The sequence below is a fragment of the Citrus clementina genome, unplaced genomic scaffold, assembly GCF_000493195.1.
Source record: "Citrus clementina cultivar Clemenules unplaced genomic scaffold, Citrus_clementina_v1.0 scaffold_5, whole genome shotgun sequence".
In the NCBI taxonomy this organism is placed as follows: Eukaryota; Viridiplantae; Streptophyta; class Magnoliopsida; order Sapindales; family Rutaceae; genus Citrus; species Citrus x clementina.
The window spans coordinates 16,727,602-16,744,046 of NW_006262201.1; the positions used below are offsets into that span (position 1 = coordinate 16,727,602).

General features: G+C 34.4%; 1 pseudogene; it reads right to left on the reverse strand.

Moving 5' to 3' along the window:
• Positions 1 to 14,637: 14,637 nt before the first annotated feature.
• LOC112098375 lies at positions 14,638 to 16,106 on the reverse strand (annotated as a pseudogene).
• Positions 16,107 to 16,445: the final 339 nt, after the last annotated feature.

The window sequence follows — 16,445 nt, forward strand, 5'->3', positions numbered from 1 at the left end:
ACACAAATATATATATGAGCTCAAGGCAGTGGACATTTGACATCATATAATTTTTTTGTAAAATTCTAGCCCACACCCATTAATTTTTGCCTTTCGCATTTTTTCACAATGCCTAAAGCTGCAGCTGGATCCCTTAAGCTCGAGGCCAGGCGTAGAACGTATTGCCAGCTGAAAATGGAGCAAGTTCTTTATCTCCCTCCTAAGAGAGGATGCATTAAGCGTCGAGTTTTCTCATCTGTTTATCACGAGCTGAAGGTCATTCTTCACGAACTCGGTTTTCATCTCCTTTGTTCCTGTTTTGGCAATTCTTCTTCAGGATGAATTTTATTAACTAGCTCTTGATGCTTTTGAAATCTAGAGTCAATAAAAATGCGAATATGTTCTTAATTTTCATAGTTCAATGTATATTATATTATACAAATAAGTCTAGGCATTTTATAAATTAAATTCAGTACTTAAACTGTTTTGGTGATATATACGGAGCTTTATTCTAACTTTATGATCTTTTGATGTATGCTATTGTGATGGTATTTATATGATCAACCTTGGGAGTGCAAATAGTTTCATTATCTGTTTCTCATGAGTCATGAGCAACCCAACGTGACTTCTCATTTTGGTTTTATTTATTTATTTATTTATTTTTGTGTGATATTGTTCCCTTGTTAATTACTTGCTCTTCTGATGTCTATTGTTTGTCACACTGTTGACATATTGAGGACAACTTAAGTTACTTGAAGGAAACATCCAATAATTACACCATTGGCTTTTTCGAAGCTTGCATGAATAAATAACAATAATAATAATAATTGACCTTGTAGTCCAATGGTGGGGGCAACCAACAGTGAAGGCAATAGTTTGAGTCTATCTACGAGTTCTTTCTCCTTTTTATAAAATGTTAGTGAAAACAGATTTTTCTATTATACTTAGTAAGTATTTACAAACGTTGTATCTAAATTTTTAGCGGACCTCTCGTATTATAATATACCTCTAAAAAAGAAAAAATCCAAAAATCTGTTTTAGTATCCCATATCTTTATATTGTCTGGAAACTCCTATGATGAAAAATTAATCATTAAAAAGCCATGGGCACTTGCAATCTCATGGAAATTATGTAACAGAGACATCTCAAAAGTCAAAAGGGTTCACAACGCTGTACGTATTATATACAGATAATTTTGTTTTTATTTGGGAAGAATTATTGATAAATTCTTTAAAAACATTTTTACTTTGGTCTTTAACGCTGGGTTCTATCGTCACTAATGAAGCTTCGAAGGAATTTAGCTGGGCAGCTAGCCATCAATTTTTCCGGTAAAGTCAATAACTGAGCGCGCGTGATTTGACTTTGCACTTATTCTAAACTTCAAAGCAATTCCAATTTGGCATTTATAACATTAACTCTGTCCCAAACCTACTTTTGGCATTAATTAACCATTCTAAACTTCAAAACAATTCTGCATTTATAACTTTAACTCTGGGTCCAAAACCTACTTTTGGAATTAATTAACCATTTGTTCTTGCCCTTTGTCTTATAGTAGTCAAGTATGTCTTTTTTGCTTCATCTTTTTAATTTGTGACTTTCATTTTCTTTTCTCTTTGTTTTATTTTTTAAATAAATTAAATATCAACCATATTGAATGGGGGACGTTATTTTAGAATTCTATAATTTTTACTATTTTAAAATTTTTTATTTTAATTAGAGTAAATTATAATATAAATTTTAATTTTTTACTTTTATCATAATTATGATTTATTTTTTTTCTTAATTTAAAAAAATAAATTTCCTTTATTATAAATAGAGAAGTCTTGTTATTATTTTCATAACTTTAACATTGGATTCTATCATCATTAATGAAGCTTCAGCTGGGCAGCTAGCCATCAATTTTTCCGGTATAGTCAATAATTGAGAGTGCGTGATTTGACTTTGCACTTATTCTAAACTTCAAAGCAATTCCAATTTGGCATTTATAACATTAACTCTAGGTCCAAAACCTACTTTTGGCATTAATTAACCATTCTAAACTTCAAAGCAATTCCAATTTGGCATTTATAACATTAACTCTGAGTCCCAAACCTACTTTTGGCATTAATTAACCATTCTAAACTTCAAAGCAATTCCAATAATTTGGCATTTATAACATTAACTCTGGGTCCAAAACCTACTTTTGGAATTAATTAACCATTTGTTCCTGCCCTTTGCCTTATAGTAGTCAAGTATGTCTTTTTTGCTTCATCTTTTTAATTTGTGACTTTCATTTTCTTTTCTCTTTGTTTTATTTTTTAAATAAATTAAATATCAACTATATTGAATGGGGGACGTTATTTTAGAATTCTATAATTTTTACTATTTTAAACTTTTTATTTTAATTAAAGTAAATTATAATATGAATCTTAATTTTTTATTTTTATCATAATTATGATTTAATTTTCTTTTTTTTTTACCTTAACTTAGGAAAGTAAGTTTCTTCTACTATAAATAGAGAGGTCTTGTTATTATTTTCATAACTTTATCTTTAATTATTAATAGAAATTCATTTTTTTATAGTTCCCTCTGGAATTATCTATTTAAATCTCTCTTCTAGAGTCGTTTATATTGGAGCGTCATCTAATTTCACTTTATGCATTATTTAAAATCTCATTGAGTCGTTTGAATTAGAAGGAGATCTAATAACACTTCAATTAGAGCATAACCTAATCGCATTGGCTTGGTTCAGTACTAAGCGGTATCTAATGTTCCCTACCAATCAATTTTGCTTCCTCAATGTTGCTCCGTCATACACAGATAATAGTGCTTTATAGCAAGGTTATAATAATGCCTTACAACAAGATTAGACGACGCTCTAATCCAAACAACTCAAATAGAGAGATTTAAATAAATAATTCCAAATGAATTATAAAAGAGGATTTTATTATTAATTAAAGGTTATCAAACAAATTATATAAGGACTCTATTTATAATAAAGCAAATCCCCTAACTAGCCTAAGAAAACTCAAATTCGAAATTGAATCCTATCTAGATAATAATAGGACTCGAATAACATACTATGATGCAACTCTAATAATATCTAATTAATAAAAATTAGAACACTTGCTAAAGTAATTAATTGTCCTTAATCATTCTGCTCCTCTTGAAAGAAACTAGTCCTCGAGTTTAAGTGCAATCTCGAGGATAGAACTTGTAACATAGCATCAAATTATCTCGATGATTGAACTTGTATCCCTATCATTGATCTTCCTTGATACTTTGAACAAGCAATATTTCATCTTCTTTCTGCATTTTCTAGAAGATGAAATTTGTACAAATGAAGAGCCTCAAAGCCTCTCAAGACTTCACCAAATCTCTCTAAATATGCTCGCCAATTAACTTTATTTTTACAACTAGAACAAGCACAACCTTCTTATCTTGAATGTAAATAGGCATAACCAATATCAATAATTGGTTTTGACATGTCTTCAACTTGAATTAGCTGCACAAACTCAATTATACTACCAGGCTCAAAGCATAAGTTAAGAGTAGAAGTTACCTCTTCTTTTACAATTGCGAACACGTCTTCAATTACTTCCTCTTGGGCATTTGAAATCTCATACACATCTTCAATCTCCTTCTTAGAAAAATCTCTAAGGCTCTTATCAAGCTAATATGCCCAAGTTTGCTTTGAACTCTTTCCAAAGATGACATTCAATTTGTGTAGCTAATTAAGGAGATGGCAAATCTAAGGTGTAGATAGGGTATGAAGGCATTCTCTTATGTTAGCATGAAAACCCTCTAAAATCTCACAACTAATAACTCTTCAATCTCATTAAAATAAGCATGCCCACCTTTCAAACTGATCAGCATAATCATAAATAAATCTCATACCTTGAAGTGTCAAACAATAATAAAGAGTAATGAATCTTGATCCCAACATTCTCTTCAAACAACTCCATGATCGAATTTTGTCTCTTCCTTCGAGACATTTACACTTTTGTACTCTGGCCAATTAATTTGAAATACTCCTTTTCAACTTGAAATTAACTACAAATGATACTCGATCCTTTTTTGGAAATCTTGCAAGTTACAACTTAAAAGAATTTATAAATCTCATCCGACATTAAAAGAAACGATTTAATCCAAATGACTCTACCAGAGAGACTTAGATAAATAATTAATTTCAAAAGAATTAAGAAAGAGGGTTTTTATTATTGATCAAAGGTCATCAAACAAATTACATAGCTACTCTATTTATAATAGAGTGAACCCACTAGTTTAAAAAAACTCTAATTTAGAAATTGAGTCCAGCCCAGATAATAATATAAGTACTCTAATAACATAAGGGCGCGACTACAGTACATGCATGTATCTTATACATGCATAAAAAATAGCCATTGGATTCAATTGGAGTAGATCGAATGGCTGAGATTTTTTATTATTATTAAATATGAAAGAAATGGAAACCTAAAAAACTGGTTAACATGAAACATGGGACCAATAAACATGAAACACATATCATTAACTTGAAACTGAATCATTAAACTTGAAACCAAATGAACTTCACCGAGGGTAATGAACTTGAAACCGAGGGCAAAGAACTTGAAACTGAGGATCATTAACTTGCAACCCTGATTAATGGACCACTAAACATGAAACACCTACCATTAACTTAAAACTGAGATCATTAAACATGAAACCAAAGGAACTTGAAACTTAGAGCAATGAACATGGAACTTGGGATCATTAACTTGCAACCCCGAAAATCATGCAATTAATGGAACAATAAACATGAAACACCTACCATTAACTTGAAACTGAGATCATTAAACTTGAAACCAAAAGAACTTGAAACTGAGGGTAATGAACATGGAACTTGGGAACATTAACTTGCAACCCCAAAAATCATGCAATTAATGGACCAATAAACATGAAACACTTACCATTAACTTGAAACTGAGATCATTAAACTTGAAACCAAATGAATTTGAAACTGAGGGCAATGAACATGAAACGTAGGATCATTAACTTGCAACCCTGATTAATGGACCAATAAGCATGAAACACCTACCATTAACTTGAAACTGAGACCATTAAATTTGAAACCAAATTAACTTGAAACTGAGGGCAATGAACTTGAAACTGAAGGCAATGAACATGAAACTTAAGATCATTAACTTGCAACCCCAATTAATGGACCAATAAACATGAAACACCTACCGTTAACTTGAAATTGGGACCATTAAACTTGAAACCAAATGAACTTGAAACTGAGGGCAATGAACTTGAAACTGAGGGTAATGAATATGAAACTTTGGATTATTAACTTGCAACCCCGTTTAATGGACTAATAAACATGAAACACCTACCATTAACTTAAAATTAGGACCAATAAACTAGAAACCAAATAAACTTGAAACTGAGGGCAATGAACATAAAACTTAAGATCATTAACTTGTAACCCCATATTAATGGACCAATAAACATGAAACACTTACCATTAACTTAAAACTGGGACCATTAAACTATAAATCAAAGGAACTTGAAACTTAGAGCAATGAACATGAAACTTCATATTATTAACTTGCAATCCCGAAAATCATGCAATTAATGGACCAATAAACATGAAACACCTACCATTAACTTGAAATTAAGACCATTAAACTTGAACCAAAGAAACTTGAAACTTAGAGTAATGAACATGGAACTTAAGATCATTAACTTGCGATCCCAAAAATCATGCAGTTAATGGACCAATAAATATGAAACACTTGCCATTAACTTGAAACTGTGACCATTAAATTTGAAATCAAATTAACTTGAAACTGAGGGCAATGAACTTGAAACTGAAGGCAATGAACATAAAACTTAGGATCATTAACTTGCAACCCTGATTAATGGACCAATAAATATGAAACAACTACCATTAAACTTGAAACTAATTTTTAATTATTATATAAATAATTTATTATTATTATGTTGCCTTTATTATTAAAATAATTAGTATTTTATTATTATTATTTTATTTATTATATTATTTCATAATTTAATATTAATTTAAGGAGCAACCGGTTGCTCTTTACCGGTTGCTCAAGTTTTTTTTTTTTGTTTGGTTGCCACAATGGCCATATGTTTTTAATTTTTTTATTACCCACTTGTATGTGATACATGCGGTTATTGTAGCGTTGGCCATAACATAAACACTTGCTAAAGTGATTAAAATAATTGTCCTATGTATAAATTATTGTCCTAGCTGCTATTTCCTTTTTGAGAGGTGAGAAGTGAAGCTTTAAGCTGAAAAGATATCAAATAAATTAATTTCTGGTTGGTTTTAAATATAAGTGGAATAAAGTAAGTTCTTTCTTTTTATCTATTAGTTGAGATGTAATGGAGCAGTAAAAGAAAAGAATTTCTATTACATTTAGTTTATTGTTTCCCCCTCCCCCCGGAAAAAAAATCGTGTTTGTATTGAATTTAGCAAGTTTTGAGTTTCGATACCCGGGAAAAGATTAGAGTTATCCAATGTGTAGATGATCGTTTCAAGTTCATGTGAATGCCGTTTTATAGCCAAAAAAAAAAAGGTATGCATACGGGCATAGATTTTTCTCTTCTTTTTTTTTGGAAATTAATTAAAGCATTGGAACCTAAGTTTGTACACCTTAATTATCTCCATGACTTATGTTTAGAGATGGTAATATGAGTCACAAAATGGATTAGATAGAATTTTGTTTTTTCTTTTTTATAAGAGTTGGTCTAAATTGCCACAGTTAATAATTATCCCGTCGTTTCAACTTATATATTAGTCACGATTCGTTGTATTCATCCGTTTGTTAGTTGTGTCACAATTTTATTCAACTACCCCAACATCTTTACCTGATAATGAAAAATTTTCATTAACTGCCACGGTTCATAATAGTCGTGCACGCTGGGTTATGTCTAGCTTGCCGCTGAGAGTCGACCGGTGTTAATTGGTGCCTTGACAGTCAATTCCAATTATTTAGTCCGTTTTGTGAAACGTTTCACTTGAAAATCAAATGGTGCATAGTCCACTAACAAATGAAATACAAACAGTTGGCTGGAATTAATCCTCAATCGGCGGTTGGTGTGAAGAGTAGATCTGGAGTTATTGCTGCTGTTTGTTAAGTTCTGTGTTCGTGGATAACTCATCAACCAAGTCCACAAACATTTGGCGTCTAAAGAGGGCTATTAGTCAGATGTGGAATACAGTTCATGAGCTAAAAGTTGAGAGTGTGGGGTCAAAACAAGTTGTTTTCAGATTCGCATGGAGTCCATGGCATTTTAACAGGTGCTTGATATACTCTATAGATATCAATCCGGCGTGCACGCAGGGTTAAGCAGTTTTCCATTAATAGTTAACTGGTGTTAATTGATGAAAAATAAGAATTACACTTGCTTTGACAATCAATTCCAACTACTTAGTCCCTTTATACAACATATTATAAAGTAAATTATATTTTAATTGCATTTCACAAAAGCTAATTAATTTTTTTTCACTTCAAGTAAATTTTCCTTAATAAAAAAATGTGTAAAGAAAATTTATTGATTTGACTACAGAAAAATAAAAAGCAATTTAAACTTATTTTCATTTTAACCATTACACAATAAAACAATGAAGAACTCTAATTTTTATTACAGAATAAAAGGTACTTAACTGTTCTGATGATATATATATAGTGCTATTGTAACTTTATGATCTTTTTTATAGATGTTATTGTAATGGTATTAATGTGATCCACCTTGGGAGTGCAGCTAGTTTCATTATCTGTTTCTGATTTTGGTTTTAGTTATTTATTTATTTATTTTTGTGTGATGATGGTCCCTCGTTAATTACTTGCTTCTTCTAATGTTTTATTCTTTGTCGCTTTATGGACACATTGAGGACTCATTAAGTTACTTTAAAGAAATATCTAAGAATTACCATTTGTCGTTAAATAAATTAAAAGATCATTTTATTATAAAAATTTTAAAATATTACAATTATAAAAATATTCTTAAATTTAATAAAATAAATAAATGTCAAATCCAATATGTTAACTTTTTATAATTATAATTTCATTTAAAAATTATCATGTTAATTTTTTGTGATTATAATTTTATTTAATTTGTATAGGGAAGTTTCTTAATATTAATTATAGGAAAATTTACAATAATTATAGGAAGTTTTTCTATTCATGTTAATTTTTGTAAACTTCCCTATGCTTAGTTTAATTAAAAAAAATTAAGTGGAATTACAATTACAAAAAATTATAATTACAAAATTATAATTTTTTATGATTATAATTTCATTTAAAAATTGTCATCTTAGATTTCAAATTTTAATTTTTATTGAATTTAGGGGGATTCTTGTAATTATATTTTTTATTTTTAAAAATTTTGTAGAATAGAATACTCTTTTAATTCAATTGAAGATAAAATATTTATTTTTAGTGGCAAAGTGGTTGATTGATATAAATTTATAAGCAAAGGTAGTATGAAGAACATGTCAAAATTTTATGGTAGTTAGATGTACATATGATCAAATGAAAGGGGCGTGGAGATAATTTTCCTATATTCTATTTTGTATAATATGAAATAATTTAAATATTTAAAAATATCTTTCAATTACTGTTTAATTATAAAAACAGAAAAACGTCCTCCTGGCTTTGAAACAAATAGCACGTCAATTAAGTATAGATTTGAGTGGAATAAGGTTCTTTTCTTTTTTGGATCCATTAGCTGAGATGTAATGAAGCAAAGTATATCATGAATCCAAACATATCGAATAAGAGTTGTTGTTGTTGTTGTTGTTGTTATTTAAAGGGATAGAATTCAATTAGAAAACACACAACAATGTATCCAAAATAGACTGAAAGGAAAATCCTCCAACCAAATAACGAATTCCTAGTTGTACAAAGTAAACTTAATTAATCCATATGTCGAACCATTTACTACGGATAGGACATGGCAATGGCAAACATGGAGGTCATTATGAGCCTCTAGTAAATTATGGATATCTTGAATCACCCAATAAATTTCTTTACGGTTTCCCAAAGAATTATTTTTACATTTTTTTTCAAAACCACCAAAAGGTGGGGGGTTAGGCGAGACCCCTACCTGTGGGATAAATCCATAATGAGAGAATACATAAAGAGGGTGACGAGGGGCAATACCTCATCAAGCAAAGAAAAATACAAAGTAATGGCAAGAAAATGAAATCCTAACGTTTGAAATGAGGAATTCCCTGAGCATCCAAGTGAAGGATCCTAGATAAGCCTAGTGGGAGTTCCTGAGGGGATAGGAAACGCCAACTGATCCGATGTGAGCATGCCCAGTCAGCTAGAAAGTCAGCAGTAGAAGTAGCCTCGCAAAGAACATGTCTCACCTGGATGTGGGAAGAGGATATCAGAAGGCACACCCGACGCAGTGAATAAGCATAACCTCATCGAACAGAACCTTGGGTATGAATCCATGACACCACCGTGGCCGAGTCTGACTCAACCGCTAGCACTGAATGACCAACCTGAACGGCAAGCTCCAAACCCTTGCACACCGCCATGAGTTCAGAATATACAATCAGCTTGTAGCCCAAAAAGGATCCAAAAGTAGCTAAAACCTTGCCTCAGTGATCATAGAGAATACATTGGGAAGCAACCATCTCAGGGTTGCCCCTATAGCAGCCATCCACAGTCAGTTTCACTACCCTTAGAGGTGGCCTCTTCCAAACTACTAATTGAATCGACATCCTAGGGGAAGCCATAACTCACAAGCCCTCCACAATCCGAGAATCCAAGACTTTCCTCAGTTGGGGAGGCTTGAATCCAAAAGCAAAACTAGTGAGCTTGAGGTCAGACTCGATCTGAAAGATAACCGCGTCAGTAGAGAAAGATTGCGAATGAAATTGGAAAGCATTTCGGGCCTTCCAAACTTGCCACAAAATGAAGCAAGGCATAAGGACCCAAAGATGATTCCGGGAGGGGGCACAATGTCTCCAAAGTAGGAGTAGAGCACGGGGAGATAGAAAACCAATCTTTCACATCCCCAAGATCCGCTGATAGTGAACCTAAATATGGCAAGTTCGAGGGCAATCCACAAATAGGTGCCGAGTGGCCTCAGCAGCCTGCCCGCAAACACGTTGAGAAACCATGTAGAAACCCCTTGAGTGCAATGCATCGTCAGTAGCTAGAAATCCATGAAATAGTCACCAGAGAAAAAAAGAAACCCGCGATGGGATGTGCCTTTGGCAAATAATAGAGAAAAGCTCATCCCTCCGACTAGAGCACCGCACAAGCTCCAAAGCAGTCCGCAAGTGAAAATTACCGTCGGGTGCAAGATCCCAACGAATCAAGTCTGGCTTCCCGTTAGAAATATGCACCAATAATATCTGCTCAGCAATAGATAAAGGCAAGACGTCATTCAGTTTACCCCTGTCCCAGACTGTACCCTGCCAAAAGAACGAAATTGGCGCCGAAAAAGCCGTTGTAGGATTGTAAAGAACTAAAGGGCAGAAGTTCGGCCAGCAATCGTACTAAAAACTACAGTCTCCACTCCCAACTAGCCAACGCACATGAGGCCCAACAGTGCAGCGAATTGTATAGAGGCGTCTCCAGAGAGGAGAGACATGATAGCGAAACTGAATAAGGTTCGGATATGTAGATCTGCAATATTTGGAATTTATAAACGAAGCTCATAACGAACTCTACTGACGAAACTGACACCAAAGTTAAATCTCAAAAGCCTCTGCCATATCATCAAAGGATCGTATACCGAGGCCACCCTCGTCAACTACAAAGCAAACCTCCGGCCATCTACACCAATGGATCCGACGTCTCCCCTCAGAATCACCCCATAAGAATTAGGTGAACAATCTCTCTAAGCGCTAAACTACCGTCGCAGGAGGATGAAGGACATGAAACAGATGTAGAGGCATAGAGGATAGCACATTGCGAATGAGAACTAGCTTCCCACCAAAGGAAAAAAGATGGTTAGCCCGGTCAGAAATTCTATCCCTGACCTTCTGGATCTTGTCATTAAAGTGGGAAATCTTGAGGCACCATGTGAAGACCGGAAGCTTATGCCACTGAAAGCCAGTAACAGAGTGGACAATGGCTTGACGGGAGGCCGAAGCTGACCTCTCAATGTAGAAGTTGCTCTTGTCCTGGCTAATCAACTGCCTCGAGATCGCCTCATAATGATGCAAGAAATCCATAAGCCGCTGTAGGCTAGATTATCCACGAAACTCAATTGAGAGATTGAAGTAGGTGTTGTATAAAGATACCGAACCGAGGGATACTGAGAATACAAGTGATCCAAGCCTTGCCATAAAAATTCTGTAGCAATAATAAACAAGCAAGGGGAAAAGGGATCACCCTGCCGAAGACCTCTTTGGGACTGAAAATACCCGGGACTGAAAATATCCGTGACTGACCCCATTTACAAGTACCAAAAACCAAGGGCTGTATACCGCTTGTTGAATCAAGGAAATCCAACACTCTGAGAATTCAAAACAATGAAGCATCTGAAGAATGAAAGGCCAAGACATATGATCATAAGTCTTAGCCATATCTAACTTTAGCACCACATTGTTCCCTCGAGTATGGCGATTGAGATCATGAACAAGCTCTTGAACCAGGAGCACGTTATCATGAATCACCCAACCAGAAACAAAGCCACTCTGAGTAGGAGAAATAATACGAGGCAAGAGAGGAGATAGTCTTTGAACAAGCAACTTGGTAAGAACCTTATTGCTCACATTACAAAGACTAATCAGCTAAAAATCAGCCCAAGAAGCCGGAGAAACCTTTTTAGGCAAAAGGACAAATAAAGTGCTCTGAAAACCCCTGGGCATGGCCAAACTTCTGAAATAATCGAGAACAACATCTAACAAGTCACAATAGATGATGTCCCAAAATGACTGGTAAAATTTGCTATAGAACCCATCTGGACCAAGAGCACTATCAGGATCAATAGAAAATATCACCCGTCTAACCTCATCCATATCCAGCTCACTGCATAACCCCACATCATCCTCTGCAGACACAAGAGATGGAATAAAGTCAAAATCCATTTGCTGGAACTGACTGGCACCTCCCACCAATAATTCTTGAAAATAATCCACAGCAGAATCTGCGGCAGAAGGCTTAGAAATCCAATCAAAAAATGAATCGTTCTGAATCCTGTGGATATGAAACAATTGACGCTTTTTCCGAATCATTGCATGGAAAAAAATGGGTGTTAGCACCGCCGTCTCAAACCCATCGAATATTGGACTGCTGCCGTAAAAAAAAATTTCCTCACGAAGTAAAGCATGCTGCAACCTGGCCCTGGCTTAAAAAAAATTAGCTCTGTCATCGACGAAACCAGACATATCATACAGTCTCTCCTTTTGTGTCACGTCCTCCTCCGCCTGCTGGACTTGAGAAAAAATGTTGGCAAAGACATCCTTATTCCAAGTTTTCAAGAAAAGCTTTAACCAAAGCTTCTGTTGAAAAGCTTTCATCCCAGCACCAATCACCGGAGCACCCCAAGACTGCAGCACAATATTAAGAAAATCAGAATGCTTGAGCTACACATGGAGAAACTTAAACTGAGAAGGACCTCAAACAACATCCCTATCATAAGACAGAAGCAACGGAGAGTGATCTGAAGCAATACGATTCAGGTACGAGACCCGAAATACCGAGAAGAAAGCAGACCAATGAGCGTTGCAGACCACCCTATCAAACCACCTCCATGTATGCCCATTAGTTCAAGTAAATAGACTGCTAATGAAACCAGCATCCTCCAAACCACAATCTAGCAACGCTAAATTAAAAGTATCGATAACCCCCTAAAACTGTGGATGCCCACTTGAAATCTCTGAAACCGCCTAAACCACGTTAAAATCTCCCCCCACAATCCAAGGCAGATCATGACTAGAAAGGTCTCAAGAGCATCCCATAAATCATTCCACACATCCATAAAACAACTAGCATACACACATGGGCCAGGTGATTCATTGTCGGGTTAGTCACTCTCTCTTTTCTAATCCTATGTTAGTTTCATATTTTAGTTTTATTGTTCTCATTTTTTAATATTTTTCTATCAAATTGATGTGTAAAAAATTTTCCATCATTAAATCTAATAACAACAACAACAACAACAACAATAATAACAATAATATACATATATGATACATATCATCTCACCAAAATACTGTCAACCCATTTGTACGTATATTCTCAATATCCTTTGGAATTTTCCACGTCCACACTCTTTCGTAATCCGAAACTCAACTCCAGTTAAATCATTTATCTAGTAAATTACGCAATTTAGCTTGTTAAATCATTTTCCTAAATCTGCCATGAGAAATAGAGAATGAAACTAGTTGCACTCCCAAGATGGATCATATGTATACCATAACAATAACAGCAAAAGATCATCAGGTTACAATAACATTTATTATACATAAGCTCATGAAAACATTCAAGTACCAAATTTTATTAAAAAGATTTAGATTAATTATTAAGAACAAATTCGCAGCTTATAAAATACAAATGTCTAGATTAATAAATTCACAGTTTATAAAATACAGACATCTACATTTATTATAAAGAGCTCAGTTTAACGTAAAATTTAAAATTTTTATGGGTTTATAGATTTATGGAGGTTATATTATTAGATTTAATATGGACTAAATTAAATAATAGTAAAACTACTCATATCAGTTGCTATGAGCTTTTATTTTTTAATTAAAACATGGATTTTGATCATTCTTAAAGGTATCTAAAATCTATGGAGACTAGCTTTTATAGATATAATGGTGACTATTTTTATCGACTCACCTATAGCTAATAGGAAACTCAAGTCATTTTCTCTTTAATTTTTAAAAATATTTTCTCCAGTTAGTGCTTGAGCCTCCACTTGTCATGAGTTAGATCACCCGAGTCATGAGCAGCAAGTAACAATGCAATGGGACCACTTTTTTTTTTTAAAAAAAAAGTGTGCGATAATATTCCCTTGATAATTACTTGCTACTTCTAATATCTATTTTTGTGGCATTAATTATTTACAAATTGAGATTTTTTTTTTAAACAAGTGAACATTTTTAATTAAGGGGATCATTGGATTTCACCCCATTCTCTCTAACGAGGCCCAAAAATTTGTTGATGCTGGGCTTTGTTTTTGACCTCTTTGGAGGGTGTCAAATAGGTCACATAGATTAATAGCACGCTCAGCATCTCCTCTTGCTGGCCTTAAGAGTCATCTTATTGATGGTCCTCCATTAGATCAATCAAGTGTCTCTGCAGTCTTGTTTTGTATAAGCATTCCCATTTAACAGAAGCTGATCAAGTGTCTCTGCAGTCTTATGGATGGGTGTGGTTTCACATAGATATTACATAACATGATAGAGCAACTTGAGCATCCAAGTGGTCTAAATAACCATTCTCAAATAGTATGAAGTTTGGAATACAATAAAACCATGAGACCATGAGTGAAGCAATATTACAACACTAATAATACTATAATATCCTCAAGAGGATTTGATTGTTGTTAACATAGACAACTGAAGTAGTGTTAATTCTCACATATATAAGGAGTTCATTTACCCAAGCATTAAAGGTTTCAGTGTCCTTATCACTTCTTATCCTCCACAAAAACTCCTCCATCTGACTTCGATGAGTTGAAGTTCCAAGTGGTTTGTCCAGTTTCTTCAGGAGAGTATTAAGCCCTCCGAGAATTGATTAGGTGAAAAATCTACCTGCTCCATGCCGAATTGAGAATTCAATAAATCACAACCATAACTAGGGCCTAATGAATATGACGATCCTAGTGCTGGATAAATTGGTGACTGCATGGCGAGAGAGAGCCATAATTCAGCCAATTATAGCCACCATGTGGATTGAATTTTGCAGGCAGTCGAGGTTCTGCCTCGAAAGAACTTTCTACATTGTTAGTAGAATAAGAACACCAAAGCTGATTTGGTAGTATTGGTGACTCCAAAATGTCATTCCATACTAGCTGCCATTCTGGGGAAGTATTTTTTGCAACATGATTTCTAGAACAAGAAATCAAATGGTCACTTGGTGGAACTGGATAGACCAAAAGAGCATTTTCTGCAACATGATTTTCATTAGAAACCAAATTTTGATTTAGTGGTTGTAAGGATCCTAGGGAAGTATCTCCTGCAACACGATTTCCAGAATGAGAAATCAAATGGTTAGTTGCCAGTACTTCAGTATCCAAACCAGTATGCTCTGCAGCACGATTTCTGATTCTAGATATTGAATTGTCACTTGCTGGTACTTGAGAGACCAAAAGAGTATTTTCTGCAACATGATTTCTATTAGAAACCAAAAGTTGATCAGGCGGATGAACAAATTCCGAAAAAATATGTCCTCCAACATCACGAGTGATGGTAGAATAAGAGGTCAAATCTTCGCTTGATTGATCTTCAACACTAGTTGAAGCAGCAAGCTTGATATCCTGTTTTCTTTCTAGGCGACACACAACAAAGTCCCTCTGCTCAAATTAATAGCATAAGTTGCTTCCCATGTGGCCCGCTATATTATCAATATACATATGCAATTCAACACAAAGCAGGACATAAGCCAGAAATGAACCTCAAAACGAAACTCATACCTAATAAAGAGGGTCATCTTCAATAGATATCTCGTGCATAACCCACTCAGTCTTAGCTTTCTTGGGAGCAGAACGACGGGGCCAAAAGGCCAAATCTTTTTTGTACCAATTACCTCAGTACTGTTTTTGCGCTTAATGTCAGAACCTGTGCCAGTGACTTTCCAGTACCCTGACTTTGTTCTTCTATGCGCCCGTTTACTCTTGGCGTACTTGTAATAATGCTCACAATAATAGTACCATACTTCTTCCTCACCCTGAATCTCAGAATGCCCTGCATCAAAACAATTCAGTCAAGTAGTCAACCATTAGTTCTGAATCAATTTTACTAAACTAACTTAAACGACATCGTATGGTCACTTGTCACACGAGGCAGGTCCTAAGGATCGAAGCTATAGAAATCAATTTCTTTGATGGTATAGACAGAAAAACCAGGGTCAAGCCTCTTCTTCTTCAGTAGACTAATGATTTCTTCATTAGTAGGCTTGAATCTGAACCCCACGAGACTGTCCATTTTCTATTCAACACAGAAGAGACGGAGCAACAGCTACATTACCGTCGGTTAGGTTGGGAACCGCAAGATGCATAGACTGAGGGGGCGATCGTATTGTATTACTATTTATAAAGGCAGAGGCATTGACACGTCATTTTATTCCCTATGGCTTGGCTTTTTTCTTTCGCTAGCACATCTGCATATGATTTTACAGTTAATTGAGAAAATAGTGATAAACAACATATATTAAAATTATATCCTTTTAAGTGGTAATTAAGTTCACATTATCACTTATGTTATTGTACACGACAAATTTTATTAATTAAATTAGCAGCATTAATCAATAAAATCATGACACGTAAACCGTGGCATA